This window comes from Balaenoptera ricei, chromosome 6 (genome assembly GCF_028023285.1).
Source record: "Balaenoptera ricei isolate mBalRic1 chromosome 6, mBalRic1.hap2, whole genome shotgun sequence".
NCBI classification, from domain to species: Eukaryota; Metazoa; Chordata; class Mammalia; order Artiodactyla; family Balaenopteridae; genus Balaenoptera; species Balaenoptera ricei.
In genome coordinates, this window is record NC_082644.1 from 97,221,935 (window position 1) to 97,241,009 (window position 19,075).

Sequence of the window (19,075 nt, forward strand, 5' to 3'; positions counted from 1 at the left end):
GAATGCCTTGTGGCTGTACCCAGTTGTACTGGTATGCATAAGCCTTTTCTAAGATGAGAAAACTTGACTGGCAAATTTATTTGATTCTAATTCCTTTTATTACCTATACATGTATGTGGAATAATAATGCTTACACAGTTGAGCACCTTGTATATGCCAGATATTGTACATAGGAACACAGATCTTAGAAAGCAAGTATTAATGACCTAGAGTGTTAAAGTAACTTTCCCAAGGTCACAAAGTAACAAGCTAGTTGTCTGATTCCAAGGCCCTTGCTCTTTCCAGTACACTTTCCCTCACTCCCCTTTTTCTTTCTCTTTCCTCCCACTCCCAGCCCTCCAGTCTTCCCTCCTCCCCTTTCCTCTCTCTCCTGCTCCCTTTCACCCATCCATCCTTCCACCACTACCTTCCCCCATTTCCACATTTTCTAGCCCTTTGACACTACAGAAAACTAAGACAGCATCTGATATCTCAGAGGTTTTTATACATATATATAATTTTAGAATTTATACATATAATTATATATAACTCATATATAATTATATATAAATTCTAAAATATAATAAAAATAAATAAATCAAAATTCTACAAAATCTTACCCCAACAGCTGGGCCCTCAAGAAACTTGGCGGCAGGCATCAGGAAAACTGTAGTTGTGTTTTTAGTATCCTCCTCGGGTTTCTCATGAGCAATGTCTAGCATCCCATTCAAGATCCTGGGGGAGGAGGTCACAAAGAAATGAGTGTGTGTCGAGAGAGACCACAGGATTGCATCAAACTAGAGTCTGTGCAGGCTTGACCAGGGGGCTGGGCTCTACGTGGAAAATGCAGCCTTACCTCAAATGGAGTGTTTTCTGTTACCTCCACATCAAACTTTCTTTCCCTGGGGTCAATAGTTGTGCAACAGTTTCAGAGATTGAGCAAACAGTTTAGAAATTATTTGGGGAATGATTACAGGAAGGGGAAAAATAAATACATATATATACACATATATTCCTATTATATATATTTTAAAAATGCATTCTCTATGGGAGATAACATCATCCCCAAGGGGGTGAAAATTTGTTCTCAGGGGAGGGTGTGAAAAAAATCTCTCCTTTTACGTATACAGCACAGATAATACTGACATACATATAGTACCTAAACAAATACAGTAAGTCTTTGGTATTAAAATTTCATGGAGGAGATATTAAGAAAAACATGTCTAAAAAGGCTCCTTAGGGGAACAATATTTTTTTTAAAAATGGTTGAAAAACAATGATGTATATTGAGACCTAGCAGACTATGTGACACATGGTAGGTATTCAAAACATGAGATCTGTAGGTGCTATTATCATGGTTAGTTGTTCTTACAATTATCCAACAAACTAACTAGAGAGCCATGCCATCCCATCATGGTTAGGGTGGAGAAGGGGTACTGTGGCCAGTTCCCAGATGAAGTTAGCTTAGGGTGGATCCTGCATGAGCTAGAGGTCCAAACTGCCTGGGGTTCTAGAAAATAAGCAGATTCTTGCACACCACTGGGATGACCTCTGGGACGCTCAGGAACACTTGTGCAGGATGGCGTTAAAATCCAAAGAACAAGGCATGGCACAGACGTTTGTGAGCAGCGCAGAGGCTACCACAATGCCCATGTTAATCCTCTGGGGAAAGGAAGTACTCCTAAATTCAGTTTCTTCCTGGCTGAGAACTCTACCACCGAGTTTTGTGTGCCTGCCTCTGTTTCTCTTTAGAGAATCTGGCTTCTAGGAGGCACTCAATATTTGAGTTAATACAGGGTTGGAGCAAATATTGAGCAACCTCTCATGGCTGCTGCATGTGCTCTGCAGGTTGCATTACCCAATGATTATTCTTAAAACCTGTACTTGTGTTCCTTTCAGCGTACAAAGTGGTCTCATATATAGTATCTTATTAAATCATCATAATAACCTAGTAATGTTATTATTCTATCACTACTTAAAGGATAAAGAAGCTGAGGCTTGGAAAGTTCACTTATTTTAGTTATTTGTCGGTTTTTTTTGGCCGTGCTGTGCAGCATGCAGGATCCTAGTTCCCCGACCAGGGATCAAAACTGTGCCCCGAGGGCTTCCCTGGTGGCGCAGTGGTTGAGAATCTGCCTGCTAGTGCGGGGAACACGGGTTCGAGCCCTGGTCTGGGAAGATCCCACATGCCGCGGAGCAACTGGGCCCGTGAGCCACAGCTACTGAGCCTGCGCGTCTGGAGCCTGTGCTCCGCAGCAGGAGAGGCCGCGATAGTGAGAGGCCCGCGCATCGCAATGAAGTGTGGCCCCCACTCGCCACAACTAGAGAAAGCCCTCGCACAGAAACGAAGACCCAACACAGCCAAAAATAAATAAATAAATAAAATTAAAAAAAAAAAACTGTGCCCCCTGCAGTGGAAGCATGGAGTCCTAACCACTGGACCTCCAGGGAATTCCCAGTTATTTCTCCTCTTTAGCTGCCCAGTAATAAGTAGCAGAGCAAGCCTCCTTTCTACTACGCTACACCACATTTGATATTCCTTTCCCACCGAGGAGAAAGACACACAAATGGTAAAGCTACAGAGGAAAAGTCATATGCTGGAATTTGGGGACTCCGAGCGAGGGATATGGTAATATCTATGAACTGACACAATTAAGTCATGCAGGAAGAGGCGTTATCTCATGGAATATGAATCTAGCATATGGCAGAGCCTGCTGAGGTTGGTCAAACTATCAACTGCCAAGTTACAGGGAAATGAAAAGCCGTCAAAATAGAGATGGAAGCATCTCAAGATGCTGTGAAATTTGGAACATAAAAGACTTAGGGCACAAATGTGGAGAACAAAAATATGATATGAAAAATGAATGGCCAGGGGACTTCCTTGGTGGCGCAGTGGTTAAGAATCCGCCTGCCAGTGCAGGGGACACGGGTTTGAGCCCTGGTCCAGGAAGATCCCACATGTCGCGGAGCAACTAAGTCTGTGTGCCACAACTACTGAGCCTGCGCTCTAGAGCCCGTGAGCCACAACTACTGAGCCCACGTGCCACAACTACTGAAGTCCACATGCCTAGAGCCCGTGCTCTGCAACAAGAGAAGCCACTGCAATGAGAAGCCCGCGCACCGCAACGAAGAGTAGCCCCCGCTCGCCGCAACTAGAGAAAGCCCGTGCACGGCAACAAAGACCCAACGCAGCCAAAAATTAAATAAGTAAATAATTAAATAATTTTTTTAAAAAAATGAATGGCCAGGTACACACTTGGTGCAAATTTTCATTTCAGGGCCACAGCTTCAAATGTAGGAATGAAGGATATTTGACTAAGAATGGAGAACATTTTTCAAAGACTGAAAAGAATGTGTTTAGTCAGAGACCAACTCATCTGGCCAAAAGGGCTGTAAATGGAAAACAGATGGGAAAGGAGAAAAAAACACCTAGATAAAACTGAAATGGGTTTCCATGGATGACATGAAGGAAGGCCTGGGAAGAATTTCAACAGTGAGGGAGGTGTCGAGTGATTCCATGAGAAAACTATTGGGAAGGACATCAGAAACAAAATAGGCAGCAGATGTCCTGATATCATGCACAGAACATAGTAACCTTGAGATTACAGCACAGGGTGACAAACAAGACCTCACAGATACCAGGAGAGTTGGCAGGATGGAACAGGTCCATGGGAACATAGTGATAGAAGGGTGTGCTGTGCACAAGAGACCCGTTGAGAGGAGATGGAACAGCATTGTAGGCTGTAATAACAATAGATTCAGAGGAATCCCTGAACACTTGGATGAAGATGAAAGGAGAGAGGAACAGAAGTGATGTTTTTATGGAAACTGAGCTGAGCCACATGGGGGAAAGCCACAAAACTGGCAGAGCACACACGCTGGGGATAACATTCTGGATATCTCATTCAGATAAAAGCAGAGTTTTTCACTTGCCTTCACATCCTAGAAGGTAGAGGAAAGAATAAAAATAACTATGCTCTGACTGATTCCAACCAATGGGAAGAAGCCATTTGTTAGAGTGGAAGGGATGAGACCCTGGGAGGATGTGGCCATGGCATCTTCAAGGGAAGACAAGGATGAGCTGCATAAAATGCGTACAGAGGACTTAAGGAAGCTAGACTTCAAAATATCTTTTAAAATAGGCATAATTCCACAAGCTTCCAAAAGAAGACAGTACCAGGAAGTGCTCAGAAGTATGACTTTGGGCAATTCCAAAGAAGAGAAAAGAGGTGGGGATATTCTTAAAGAAAATAGAGTGATGGCACAGAGCTCTGTAAACTAGAACATAGAATGAACACTCAAAAAGATGGAGGCAAGTGATCAGAGTGACAGAGAACCATACAAACAGTGGCAGGAATGTTAAAATCCTGGAGGAATCAAAGCATGCAAAACAGGCAAGGACCAGAGAATATGTTACAGGTACAAGGGAATTATGATAATGGATGGTAGAAAGGATGTACTATTTCTCAAATTTCTCTTTTAGGGTCTGAAAAAGACTGCAATTGTGGGGCTGCAAAGACAAAAGTGGATAAGAATATGTTGAAATCCAAGGTTGGGGAAGATGTTACTGATCCCTTTTGAAAGCTAATACAGGATCAGACTTGGTGGTCCACAGTCTATGGATCAAGTGGCATTCATTTGCCTATCTCCACACATTCTTCCTTCTTCCTAAGTATTACTAATAGCATGTTAGCAAGTTGATCTCCAAATTCTTATAGGAGATTGGGGGTATCACTGTTTTGGATCAGAAGAATTGATTCCATTTGGATCACCTGGATACTCTCCTATTATCAGTGCTTTTAGTTGAAATATGTCTAGTTCAAGGCTTAAAACTAGCTAACTAATTACAGAAGAACAGTTTCTAAAGTCCTCAGCGGCATACTGTTTATACTTCTAGTAAGGTATTCCACCTTTACCAACACAAAATGAAATGTGTTGGAGTTTTCTAAGGGCTGTCTAAAGTGGCTTCTCTTAAAAGAACTTGGAAAAATGAGTGTCACTGTCTTTTAAAAAAATTATGGAGTTAGCCCATAGTCAATACATCATTTTATGAAATTACAGGCAAAACTGATCTGTGGGGAGAGAAATCATGTTAGTGGTTGCCAGGATAGATAGGGGCAGGGATAGAATGGGAGAGACCGTAGTGAACCTCCTAGGATGATGGCATACTCAGCTGGAGTACTGGTTACATGGATATCTGCAGTTGTTAAAACTCGCCAAATTGTCACTAGCACTGTATGCAATTACACTTCTATAAGAATATATAAAAAGCATATACTAAATCTGGGCAGTGATATGAAGTGAAAAAAGAATGATTTTCTCCCTGACTTGACAGCGATCAAATGAAGTTGAGAACATCAAGGAATCAGAGAAAAGCAGTCTCAGAGTTTGAAATTAGCAGTACTCTACCAGTAGATTTAGTGAAAAGTCAGTCTTACCAACACCCTTGACCTGTTAATTTCCTATTGGCAAAGTCTCCCATATTGTAGAAAAGGGGCACCACTACCCTTTTTCCTGGTTACACTGGAACCAAGTACTGCTGGTTCCCAAACTTCCATGCACATAAATATCATCTTGGATATTTGTTAAAAATGCAGACTCTGGGTCCATACCTGGAGATTTTGATACAGTAAATCTAGGTTAGTGTCTAGGTTAGTGAATTTCCATTTTAGTGAACATCCTTGGCAAGACAGATGGAGGTAGTCAATGGACTTATACTTTGAGAAACACTTTAGATAATCAAATAATTAAACTAGTTCCTAATTCCTCTAATTTCAGGCTCTACAGGCCACCTTCTGATAATATAGCCTTTTTCCATTCCTTCACAAAGAAAATATGTTGCTTATAGCAATACGTGTATTCCAGCTCATGTGACCAGAACTCTTTCTTATTCAGTAATAAATAGGCATTGGTTTTGTACCTCAATCTGACGGACCTGGTATTTAAATAAATATAAATACCCTTATAAATGTGGTAAACGTTTCACGTGATACTGAAAAACCGTACTTCTTGGACTGAGGGACAGAAATGTGCCAAATTTATGCCAAATTTACCAAGATAAAGGGTATTTACAAAATTCCCTCCTTATAGAAATCCTATGCCTGACATCATTACAGTTGCTGTGTTCTTTTTTTTAAATTAATAGACAATTTTTTTAGAGTAGTTATAGGTTCACAGCAAAACTGAGTGGAAAGCACAGAGAGCTCCCATGTATTCCCTGTCCTCTCACACACACAACTTCTCGCATTGCGGACATTCTGTGCCACAGGGTATGCTCTTTATGAGCAATGAAACTGCACTGACATACCATTATCACCCAAAGTCCACGGCACACGTTAGGGTTCACTCTGTGTTGTACATTCTATGGGTTTTAGCAAGTGTTGTGTTCTTCTAAGCCAGTAAGCTTAACAATAACCATGTAAATATAATATTTCCATTTTAAACGTAACTCAACAAATATTTAAATAATTTGTGTTGTGGTTTACTTTTCTAATGCTAAATAAAAGTTCTTTATTGACATTTTGGAAAAATGAAAACATATTTAAAAACCACAAGTGGGACTTCCCTGGTGGCACAGTGGTTGAGAGTCTGCCTGCCAATGCAGGGGACACGGGTTTGATCCCTGGTCCGGGAAGATCCCACATGCCGTGGAGCAGCTAAGCCCGTGCACCACAACTACGGAGCCTGTGCTCTAGAGCCCACGAGCCACAACTATTGAGCCCACATGCCACAACTACTGAAGCCCACGTGCCCTAGAGCCCGCACACCACAACTACTGAGCCCACATGCCACAACTACTGAAGCCTGCACACTCTAGAGCCTGCGCGCCACAACTACTGAGCCCACATACCACAACTACTGAAGCCCATGTGCTCTAGGGCCCATGTGCTGCAATTACTGAGCCCGCGTGCTGCAACTACTGAAGCCTGCACGCCTAGAGCCTGTGCTCCACAAGAGAAGCCATTGCAATGAGAAGCCTGCACACTGCAACAAAGAGTAGCCCCTGCTCACCGCAACTAGAGAAAGCCTGCGCGCAGCAGTTAAGACCCAAAGCAGCCAAAAATAAATAAAATTTTTTTTAATATTTTTTTAAAATAAAATTTAAAAAAATGAAAACAACAAGTTATTTTACTGCCCTGGGCTAACCATTGTGAATGTTCTGATTCTTTCTTTCTTCAAGTCATTGTTCTGTTTTTATGTACATATATTTATTGTGGTGGTGGTAATGGTGGTTGTTTATTTCTTTACAAAACCAGAATTATAATATATAAACAGTTCCTAACACTGTATCATTCTATCATATTTTAACAGTATTAACTCTCCTCTGCTCTGATTTTATTTTTCTTCTTGGCATTTATTGCCACCTGACATAATATGTTTGCTTTTTTATTTTCTGTCCTTACTGAATGTATGTTCCAGGACAGCAGTTGTTCCAGAAGGGAGTTCTGTTCATTATGAAAACACAGCACCTATAACAGTGCCTGACACGTGTTAGTTATTCAATACATATTGGCAGAATGAACAAATAAATGAATAAGTGGCACTTTATTGTGTTAGTAACTATGCTTCAAAATCATGATTTACAATGACTAAGCAATTCCATCAAATGTATACAATGTAATTTGTTGAATTATTCTTCTAAGTGATCAACAGTTGGACTATTTCCACCTTCTAGTTTTTTACTACTATAATTAATGAGGATATATAAATCTTGTTTATAAAAGGGCATTCATATTTCTGATATTTCCTTAGGACTAATATCTAGAAGTAGAGTTATTATATGAAAAATTATAAAAATCTTAAACATCTTTTTACATACTGCCATTTAACTTTCCAGGAATATTGCAATTCATTTGTCTATAAACAGTATAAGAAAATGGCCACCTCTTTTCATCTTTGCTAATAGTGAGTACTGACATTTTATTTCAAAAATTTCTGTCCTGAGAAAGAAAAATGGAGATGCAGGCAATCAGGCTCTCTGACTACAGACTATACTACAAAGTTACAGTAATCAAAACAGTATGGTACTGGCACAAAAACAGAAATATAGATCAATGGAACAGGACAGAAAGCCCAGAGATAAACCCATGCACCTATGGTCAACTAATCTATGACAAAGGAGGCAAGGATATACAATGGAGAAAAGACAGTCTCTTCAATAAATGGTGCTGGGAAAACTGGACAGCTACATGTAAAAGTATGAAATTAGAACATTCCCTAACACCATACACAAAAATAAACTCAAAATGGATTAAAGACCTAAATGTAAGACTGAACACTATAAAGCTCTTAGAGGAAAACATAGGCAGAACACTCTTTGACATAAATCACAGAAATATTTTTTGGATCCATCTCCTAGAGTAATGAAAATAAAAACAAATAAATGGGACCTAATTAAACTTAAAAGCTTTTGCACAGCAAGGAAACCATAAACAAAACAAAAAGACAGTCCACAGAATGGGAGAAAATATTTGCAAATGAAGCGACCGACAAGGGATTAATCAAAATATACAAACAGCTCATGCAGCTCAATATCAAAAAATCAAACAACCTAATCAAAAGAACAAGTGTTCTTTTCACTTGTGTTGAGTTGAAATGTAATTTTTTTAATGTGTATATTGACCACTTGTGTTTTATATTTGTTTATTGCCTGTCCATATCATTTGGCAAATTTTCTATTAGACTTTTTCTTATCAATTTGTAAGCATGCTCTATTACTTAGAGATATTAACATAGCACATGGTTTATTTTTGTCTTCATTTTAATTCTGCTCTTTTTCATGAATGAAGTTAGCTGGAGCACTGACCCCTTTCTGTAACTGGTCTAATTTCTGCAGTACAAGCTTACTATTATTGAAACATCTATTCTTCTCCCACTGATTTGAAATGGTCACTTTTATCACATTCTGTTTATATGGACCAGTGGTTAATAGTGAAAACCCTGGGATCAGACCGCTGCCGTCCTCTCTGTCACCATTTTTTATGAGGTTGTGAGTGAACTGGGGCAGTGGCCTTCAGCACATAGTAAATGGTACTTAAGTGATAGCTGTTATTATTACACTGGCTAAATGATCTCTCCTGTTGTGTTTTTTGTTTGTTTTCACATCCTGCTTCATTTGGTGAGATCAATCTCAGTAAGTCTTGACCTTTGCTCCTGGAATATTTTCAGCTACGCACCTCCCTAGAGACAGTTTAGAAACTCTCTCAAGTAAGATAAACGGAGTTCTCTAAATTCTTTGCTTTGATGCCCTCCCCGCCACCATTAAAAAATTGCCAAACGTGCCAGCTTCTGTCCTTGGATATTAGGGATATTGCAGGAGGTTACTGCGGAGGTGACATGCTGGACTTGTCATGACATGCTCAATTTACCATGGCAACCTGAAGGGTCACTGCAGCCACCAAACCCCTTACTGCCCGATCCAGGAGCTGGCTGTGGCACACCCCTCCCTTAGCCAGCACGCCTAGCAAAGTGAAGGTCCTTAAGTTCACAACCCCACCCAATTCTTTGCATCTCAGGGCTGGCTCCTGATAGTATTGCCTCTGCTCTGAGCCTGGAACACATATAGGAAGGTCTACCTGCGTCTGTTTGTTTACTGTCAGTCCACTTCCAGATGCTTTATAGCTTCTAGAATGATAGCCAAGTATCAATCAACCCAAAATTTCATGGCTTAAAACATTAACTTATTAAGATCTCTCATGACGTTACGTGTTGACTGGGTTCAGCTGAGCAGTTCTTCTCCTGGTGTCACTTTAGGTCTCCTGTGCAGTTACACTCAGACGGCTATGCTGCATGGGGACATCCGAGATGATGTCTGCTCTCACATATCTGGCCCCTTGGTGCTTCTCCAAATGGCCATTCTCTCCATCCTCAGGGGTATCTCATCCTCCAACGTCTTTCCATGTGGCCTCTCTCTATAGCATGGTAGTTGGACTTCATACATGGTGGCCAGCTTCCAAGAGTGGGTAGGGGCCAGAATATGCCACTCTAAAATATGCCATTGGCATAAGGATTATTTTGAGCTAGAGGCAAATGAGAATTGACAAGTGCAGAAAGACACCTTCCAGGAGCTTCCCTTACCTGACAAAAAGTAGAAACTTCTGAGAAATGAGAGCTGCCATAACTTCCTCTCCCAGGGAAGTTTTATGGCCATGAAAAAGATGGAAAGTCAACACCGATATGGACCTGCAGAAGCTAACCTCACTCCATTAGCTTCCCCCATATATTTACCTTCCCACAGTTTGTCACCCTTGGAAGCCTAAAACCATCTTCCTTTGTTCTGTCACTTCTCTACAATTTATTGTTCTTTGCTAAGATGCCATATAAGCCCAAGTTCTAGCCACTCCTTTGAGCAACTCATCACTGAGCATACACATAATGCAAGTGTTAATAAAATTCTTTTGTTCTTCTCTCTGTCTTTAGGCAGTTTAATTGGCAGGGCCCCAGTCAATGACCTAAGTTGGATACAGAAAAAAAGTTTTTTTTCCTTCCCTGCAAGTGTAAAAGAGGAAGCTGCCAGGACTTTTAAAAGCTTAGATACAAAATGGTCCAGTACCACTCTTGGTATTCTATTGAAGTCCTGCTTCAATATGAGAGGGGAACTACACAAGGACCTGAGTACCAATGTGACTGGTCCACTGGGAACATTTTTATGTAACTATCACATCACCTTCCTGCTTTTCCAGAGCTCTTATTTAAAAAAAAAAACACTGGATTATTTCAAAAAGGTTTCAAGGAGAGAAAAATGGTGAATTCCTAGTTTTAATTCATCTTCTTCAAAGTGGAAATATTTGTTTTGAAGATGGCTATGTAAATTATTTTTTGCTATTTATGTCATCCTCCTTTTACATACGTGTATTATGTAATACAACATTTACAACACTCTGCTCATTCTCCAATCCTCTCAATATCACTTAATTGAAAAAATAACCTTTCTTTGACAATGAGATCTCTCAGAATAAGAATATATTTAATTCTTATTTTAATAAACATTTTTAAAATGCCAATTATGTGCTGGGTCCTAACAATTAGGGTGCAAACAGACTAATATTTTCAATTCAATTCAATAGTCAGGAACAACAAAGCATTTTTTTAGAATGCATTAAGCTGTTGTTAAATGCCTGGTACTGTAAGGGATCTAAAGAATTGTAAGACACAGTGCTGTCCTCAAAAGGCCTTCTTGCAATATGGAAAATTAGCAAATGTAATAAAAATGAACATCTAATATCCACGTGCAAAAGAATGAAACTGGACTCTTACCTAACACCATATACAAAATTAACTCAAAATGGATCAAAGACCTAAACACAAGCTTTAAAACTATAAAACTTTTAGAACTGGGGAAAGCTTCACGACATTGGATTTGACAATGATTTCTTGGATATGACACCAAAAGCACAGCTACAAAAGAAAAATTAGGCCAATTGGACTTCATAAAAATTAAGAATTTTGTGCACCAAAGGACACTGCTATGTTTGTGTCCCCCCAAAATTCCTATGTTGAAATCCCAACCCCCAAGGTGATGGTATTAGGAGGTGGGGCCTTTGTGAGGTGACTGGGTCATGAGGGCACAGCCCTCATGAATGAGATTAATGCCCTTATAAAAGGAACTCCAGAGAGCTCCCTCATCCCTTCCGCCATGTGAGGACACAGCAAGAAGACTGCTATCTATGAACCAGGAAGTGGGCCTTCACCGGACACTGAAGCTGCTGGCACCTTGATCTTGGACTTCCCAGCCTCCAGAATGGTGAAAAGTGAATTTCTGTTGCTTATGAACTACCTGGTTTACGGTAATTTTGTTATAGTAGCCCAAATGGACTAAAACAGACACTATTATTAGAATAAAAAGGCAACTCACAGGAGAAAATATTTCTGGATTATATATCTGATAAGGGACTAACATCCAGAATATATAGAGAACACCCAGAACTCAACAACAAAAAAACAAACAACCCAATTCAAAAATGGGCAAAGGACTTGAATAGATGTTTCTCCAAAGAAGATATACAAATGGCCAAAAAGCACATGAAAAGATGCTCAGCATCACTAATCACTAAGGAAATGCAACTCAAAACCACGATGTAGATAACAGTTCAAATCCATTACAATGGCTATTATTTAAAAGAAGCTTTGGCAAGGATGTGGAGAAGTTGGAACCCTTGTACGTTGTTGGTAATAATGTAAAATGGTGCAGCCACTATGAAAAACAGTATGGCAGTTCTTCAAAAAATCAAACACACAATTACCATTTGATCCAGTAATTCCACTTCTGCTTATATACCCAAAAGGACTCAAAGTAGAGATTTGAACAGATATTTGTACACCCATGTTCACAGCATTATTCACAACAGACAAAAGTGGAAACAACCCAAATGTCCATTGGCAGATGAATGGATAAACAAAATGTGCTATATACATATAATGGAATATTATTCAGACTTAAAAAGGAAGGAAATTCTGATATATACTACAACATGGAAGAAGGTTGAAGAAATTATCCTAAGTGAAATAAACCAAACACAGACCAAACACAGAAGGACAAATACAGTATGGTTCCATTTATATGAGGTACCTAGGGTAGTCAAATTCATAAACAGAAAGTAAAAGGGTTGCTAGGGATGAGGATGGGGGCAGGAGTAGGGGGGGCAAGGGCAGAATGGAGAGTTATAGTTTAATGGGTACAGAGTTTCAGTTTGGGATGATGAAAAGTTCTGGAGGTGAATAGTGGTGATGGTTACACAACAATATGAATGTACTTATTGTCACTAAATTATATATTTTAAAATGATTAAAATGGTAAATTGTATGTTATGTATATTTTGCCACAATAAAATAAATAAAATAAACATATAGAATAGAAAGTGATAAATGCTATAAGAAAGGCACAAGTAACCTTTGCCTAGGATTTCCCTCAGACATGGAATCTAAAATTTCAATCCTGGACTTCCCTGGTGGCGCAGTGGTTAAGAATCCGCCTGCCAACGCAGGGGACATGGGTTCGAGCCCTGGCCCGGGAAGATCCCACATGCCGCTAGGCAACTAAGCCCGTGTGCCACAACTACTGAGCCTGCGCTCTAGAGCCGGCAAGCCACAACTACTGAGCCCATGTACCACAACTAAGGAAGCCCATGCGCCTAGAGCCGGTGCTCCGCAACAAGAGAAGCCACTGCAACGAGAAACCCACGCACCACGACAAAGAGTAGGCCCCACTCGCCGCAACTAGAGAAAACCCACGCGTTGCAATGAAGACCCAACGCAGTCAAAAATAAATAAATAAATAAATTTAAAATTTCAATCCTATTTCCACTCTGATACTTCTTACCCCCCACATCTGCGTTCTTTGTTCTTACTGCTATTTAATATTTTATAAATTTAACTTTATTTATTTTTATTGTCTGCCTTCCCCCTTAGAATGTAAGCTCCATAAAGGTAGAAATTTTTGCCTGATTTATCCATTGCTTTAACTGCAGTGACTAGAACATACAGTAAATGCTCCATAAATATTTGTTGAATGAGTAGATAAAATGATGAGGGAATTGAGAGGAAGGAAAAATGATTTACTGAGCAGTTGAAGGAAATCTTCAAAGAGAACGTGGATGTTAAACATGCCTTAAAGGATGAATAGGATTTGAATTCTTGAGAGGCAAGAGTGATGTGCCCATCAGATTGGCAAAAAAGAAAATTATAGAACCTATTAAGTGTTGGCTGGGGGGCAGGGGAAACTGGTACTCTCAAACTGTGTTGATAGGAATATACATGGCAATTTAGATAGAATTTTGGTAGGATCTATTAAATTGAAAATCCACATTCTCTGTTGACCCAGCAATCTCACGTCTTTGCATCTTTCGTGGAGTAATTCTCAGACATGTTCACAGAGGAGGGAAACTGAAAGGCACAGAAAGATTAAATAACTTGACCAGAGTCACTTCATAATGGATGTGAAGATTAAAAGTTAATATACTAGGCATTTAGAAAAGGACCTGAACACATAATAAGCACTGTATAAACAATGGCCCACGGGACTTCCATGGCGGTCCAGTGGTTAAGACTTTGCCTTCCAGTGTAGAGGGTGCAGGTTCAATCCCTGGTCGGGGAGCTAAGATTTCACATGCCTCACAACCAAAAAACCAAAACATAAAACAGAAGCAATATTGTAACAAATTCAATAAAGACTTTAAAAATGGTCCACATCAAAAAAAAAATTAAAAAAAAACCCAACAATGGCCCATATTATTATTTGTTGGCTAAATGTACTTTTCCTGCAAATTTTCTGTATAAACCATTTGTGCTTTTGCCTAATTGGATTGTAATGTTTTTCTTTTTAATTTGTATAAGTAATTTATATATTAAGGCTGTTAAATTTGTCACATGTTGGGAATATTTTTCAGTTTGTTGCATGCTTTTTATTCTGTTTACATTGTTACCACATGATGAGATAATGAAATCTTTATCTAGTCAATCCATTATGGCTATTGTTTTTAACTTGGATATTTGCTGCCAACCAGAAATTTGATAAATATATGCTTCTTATTTATTCTGTTTCCATAGTCTGACTTTTTATATTTACTAATCAATCCATCTGGAATTGTTGTTAGTGTACCTAGAAGTTGTGGTATTAGTTTCCTAGGGCTACTGTAACAAATTACAGCAAACTGGGTGCCTAAAACAATAGAAATGTATTGCTTCACAACTCTGGAGGCTAGAAATTTGAAATCAAGGCGTTGGCAGGGCTATGCTCTCTCTGAAGGCTCTAGGGGAAGATCCTTCCTTGTCTCTTCCTAACTTCTGGTGGTTGCTAAAAATTCCTGGTACTCCTTGGATTATGGCAGCATCACTCCAATCTCTGCTTCCATTGTCACATGGCATTCTTCCCTTTGTCTGTGTCTGTGTCCAAATTTCCTTCTTCTTATCAGGACACCAGTCGCTGGATTAGGGTCCACTCTAATCCAGCATGACCTCAGCTTAACCGGATTATATCTAAAAGACTCTTTCCAATATGGTAACATTCACAAGTACTGGGGGTTAGAACTTAAACATATCTTTTGGGGAGACACAATTCAACCCACCATGGTTTCCACATAGCTAACCGATTATTCTACTGCTAACACTTTTCCCTATTAAAGATTATTAAATAGTCTTTTATTGTGCCGTCAGATACTAAATTGAATGGGTATATACTAAAGTCTCAGGCTGTCAGTTTTTACTCTACTCTGTTTCTTATACCAAGTGAGAGGTGATATATCTTTAAGTGGCTTATAATCACTTTTTATAAGTAGCTGAATATGATAACTTTTTTAAATGTCATATAATGCAACAACACAACCAAATTATTTCCCTCTGCCAAAAACCTATACTTTGACCAGCAGAGTCTTCTTCATTCCTAACTTTCTCAGAGCCAACGGTCTCATCATGAAAGCTACAAGGAAGAGTAAGAGGTACAGTTCTGTTGTGTTTAGGAGCACACCCTATTCACAGCCCCCATATTTTTTGGTTTTATTTTATTTTTAGCCCATATTTTATGTAGCCCATGAACTACAACATGGGTTACAACTACTTTATAATAATTTGGAATTGGCAGTAAGGAGACTCAATAGGAAATGAGACAGACTGGGAATACCAGTAGGAACTAAAACCATAAAACCAATTTCACTCAACAATGAATACGCAAGAAAAGATGTATCAGTGCGACAACTATCTAAGCTTCAAACACTTTGGGTCCTGGGACTCTTTTTAATTAATATATAGTGCAACAGCTCTGCAAAACACATGTATTGCACGTATTGCAAAACCACAAATAATAAACATGGGTCTGGGAAAAGGAACCCATACTTTTTATTTAAAGTAGAAAAAAATTTTTTAAATGCTCTAAAGTTTCTTTAGAGAAGCCCATAGGATTATATTAATTTATTCATAGTTTCATTTATGACAAGATAATATTATAACTCTAATATAATTTTCAAAACACTTGACCAATACATAGATTAGATAACCAGCTGTGAAAGAGAGATAGACAGAGTGCTGAAAAGATGCTGGATCCCTGTGTCCATCTCCCACCCCATCAAGAGCCAATCAAGCCTTACTGCCTTCCTGGAATCTACCTCAATCCCAGCACATAACAGAGATCTTTGACTTGTTTATTTCTCTTAGTAACCTCCTGAGGGCAGAGATTCAGAGACTCATCAGACATAGGTAGGGCTTGGCATATAATTGCTTCCCAATAAATATTGGAGAATAAATGACAATAAACTAATAAACACACAAACGTGATTTCAACAAAAAGCCAGCTATGCTTTTTAGCTCAAAAGACAAGCCAGGTATACTTGAAATAAATCATGTATTAAAATCAGCTTTAGCTAGTAATGAAAAAACCTGCTGAAAGAAAAAGAATGTTGAATTGGGAAAAAACAAACAACAAAAGAACCAAAACTATTTAAACTTATTGAACTTCAGCAAAAGATCTATTTCACAACTTGTTGCTAACAATTTTTCTACCCTCTCTTGCAAAATTAATGAGAAAATCAGTTCAAATGAAAAAAGAAAGAAATTGGAAAAGAAGAAGTAAAACTGTCACTGTTTGCAGATGACATGATACTATACATAGATAATCCTAAAGATGCGACCAGAAAACTACTAGGATTAATCAATGAATTTGGTAAAGTTGCAGGATACTAAATTAAGGTACAGAAATCTCTCGCATTCCTATACACTAACAATGAAAGATGAGAAAGAGAAATTAAGGAAACAATCCCATTCACCATTGCAACAAAAAGAATAAAATACCTAGGAATAAACCTACCAAGGAGGTAAAAGACCTGTACTCAGAAAACTGTAAGACACTGATGAAATAAATCAAAGATGATACAAACAGATGGAGAGATATACCATGTTCTTAGATTGGAAGAATCAATATCGTGAAAATGACTATATCACCCAAAGCAATCTACAGATTCAATGCAATCCCTGCCAAACTACCAATGGCATTTTTTACAGAACTAGAACAAAAAATCTGAAAATTTGTATGGAGACACAAAAGACCCCGAAGAGCCAAAGCAAGCTTGAGGGATAAAAAACGGACCTGGAGGAATCAGACTCCCTGACTTCAAACTATACTACAAATCTACAGTAATCAAGACAATATGGTACTGGCACAAAAACAGAAATATAGATCAATGGGACAGGACAGAAAGCCCAGAGATAAACCCACGCACCTATGGTCAACTAATCTATGACAAAGGAGGCAAGGATATACAATGGAGAAAAGACAGCCTCTTCAATAAGTGGTGCTGGAAAAACTGAACAGCTACATGTAAAAGAATGAAATTAGAGCACTCTCTAACACCATACACAAAAATAAACTCAAAATGGATTAAAGACCTAAATGTAAGGCTAGACACTATAAAACCCTTAGAGGAAAACATAGGAAGAACACTCTTTGACATAAATCGCAGCAAGATCTTTTTTGATCCACCTCCTAGAGTAATGAAAATAAAAACAAAAATAAACAAATGGGACCTAATGAAACTTAAAAGTTTTTGCACAGCAAAGGAAACCATGAACAAGATGAAAAGACAACCCTCAGAATGGGAGAAAATATTTGCAAATGAAGCAACTGACAAGGGATTAATCTCCAAAATATATAAACAGCTCATGCAGCTCAATGTCAAAAAAACAAACAACCCAATCCAAAAATGGGCAGAAGACCTAAATAGACATTTCTCCAAAGAAGACATACAGATGGCCAAGAGGCACATGAAAAGATGCTCAACGTCACTAATTATTAGAGAAATGCAAATCAAAACTACAATGAGGTATCACCTCACACCAGTTAGAATGGGTATCATCAGAAAATCTACAAGCAACAAATGCTAGAGAGGGTGTGGAGAAAAGGGAACCCTCTTGCACTGTGGGTGGGAATGTAAATTGATACAGCCACTATGGAGAACAGTATGGAGGTTCCTTAAAAAACGAAAAATAGAATTACCATATGACCCAGCAATCCCACTACTGGGCATATACCCAGAGAAAACCATAATTCAAAAAGACACATGCACCCCAATGTTCATTGCAGCACTATTTACAATAGCCAGGTCATGGAAGCAACCTAAATGTCCATTGACAGACGAATGTATAAAGAAGATGTGGTACGTATATACAATGGAATATTACTCAGCCATAAAAAGGAAAGAAATTGGGTCATTTGTAGAGACGTGGATAGACCTAGAGACTGTGATACAGAGTGAAGTAAGTCAGAAAGGGAAAAACAAATATTGTTTATTAACACATATATGCTGAATCTAGAAAAATGGTACAGATGAACTGGTTTGCAAGGCAGAAATAGAGACACAGATGTAGAGAACAAACATATGGACACCAAGGGAGGAAAGCGGGGGTGTGGGGCGTAGTGGTGGGATGAACTGGGAGATTGGGATTGACATATACACACTAATACGTATAAAATAGATAACTAATAAGAACCTGCTGTATAAAAAAAAATTAATAAAATAAAATTCAAAAAAAAAAGAATGTTCAGTGGCATCAATGATACTGTTTAAACATAAAATATGTGAATGCTAAGCCTTTGCCCCAGTGGCTAGCTGACTGCACCATTATATCAACTTTTCAAATCATAGTTAGATAGCTAAGCTGAGAAAAGTAGTTTCAGAGGTATTCATGTAGTGTGTACAAGAAATTCCAGAAGTTAAGAACCACCTATATGCTAAGTGGCTTTCCAAAAGGTTGTAACAAATAGTAAAGTCACCAGCAAACTATGAAAAACATTTTTCCCATATACTTTTTGATATTATTGGAGGTTATTAAGCCTTAAATGTTCATTTTAACATGTAACAATATCACCTTGTTTTACTTTGCTTTTTTTTGATGGGTGGCTAAATTTTCCTTTCATTGCTTAGTTCTTTCTGTTTCAGGCACTCTTCCTGGTGCTTAAAGAATGTAAGTAAAATAGACAAAGATCCCTGTGTTCTAGCAGGGGAGACAGACACTAAAGAAGAAACATAATAAATAAATTATGCACTGTGTTAAAAGAGGAGGAAACAGTGTAAGGGGTATAGGGAGTGCTAGACTGGGAAATGGGCATTTTGTC

General features: G+C 38.7%; 1 long non-coding RNA gene across 1 annotated transcript in view; it reads right to left on the reverse strand.

The window, feature by feature from the left end:
* LOC132367245 (uncharacterized) overlaps nt 1-19,075 on the reverse strand; it is a 234,060-nt gene that overhangs the window by 206,438 nt on the left and 8,547 nt on the right. The window contains exon 2 of the long non-coding RNA XR_009503742.1: nt 600-714. This is a non-coding gene — a long non-coding RNA (uncharacterized LOC132367245). The remainder of the gene's footprint in view (nt 1-599; nt 715-19,075) is intronic.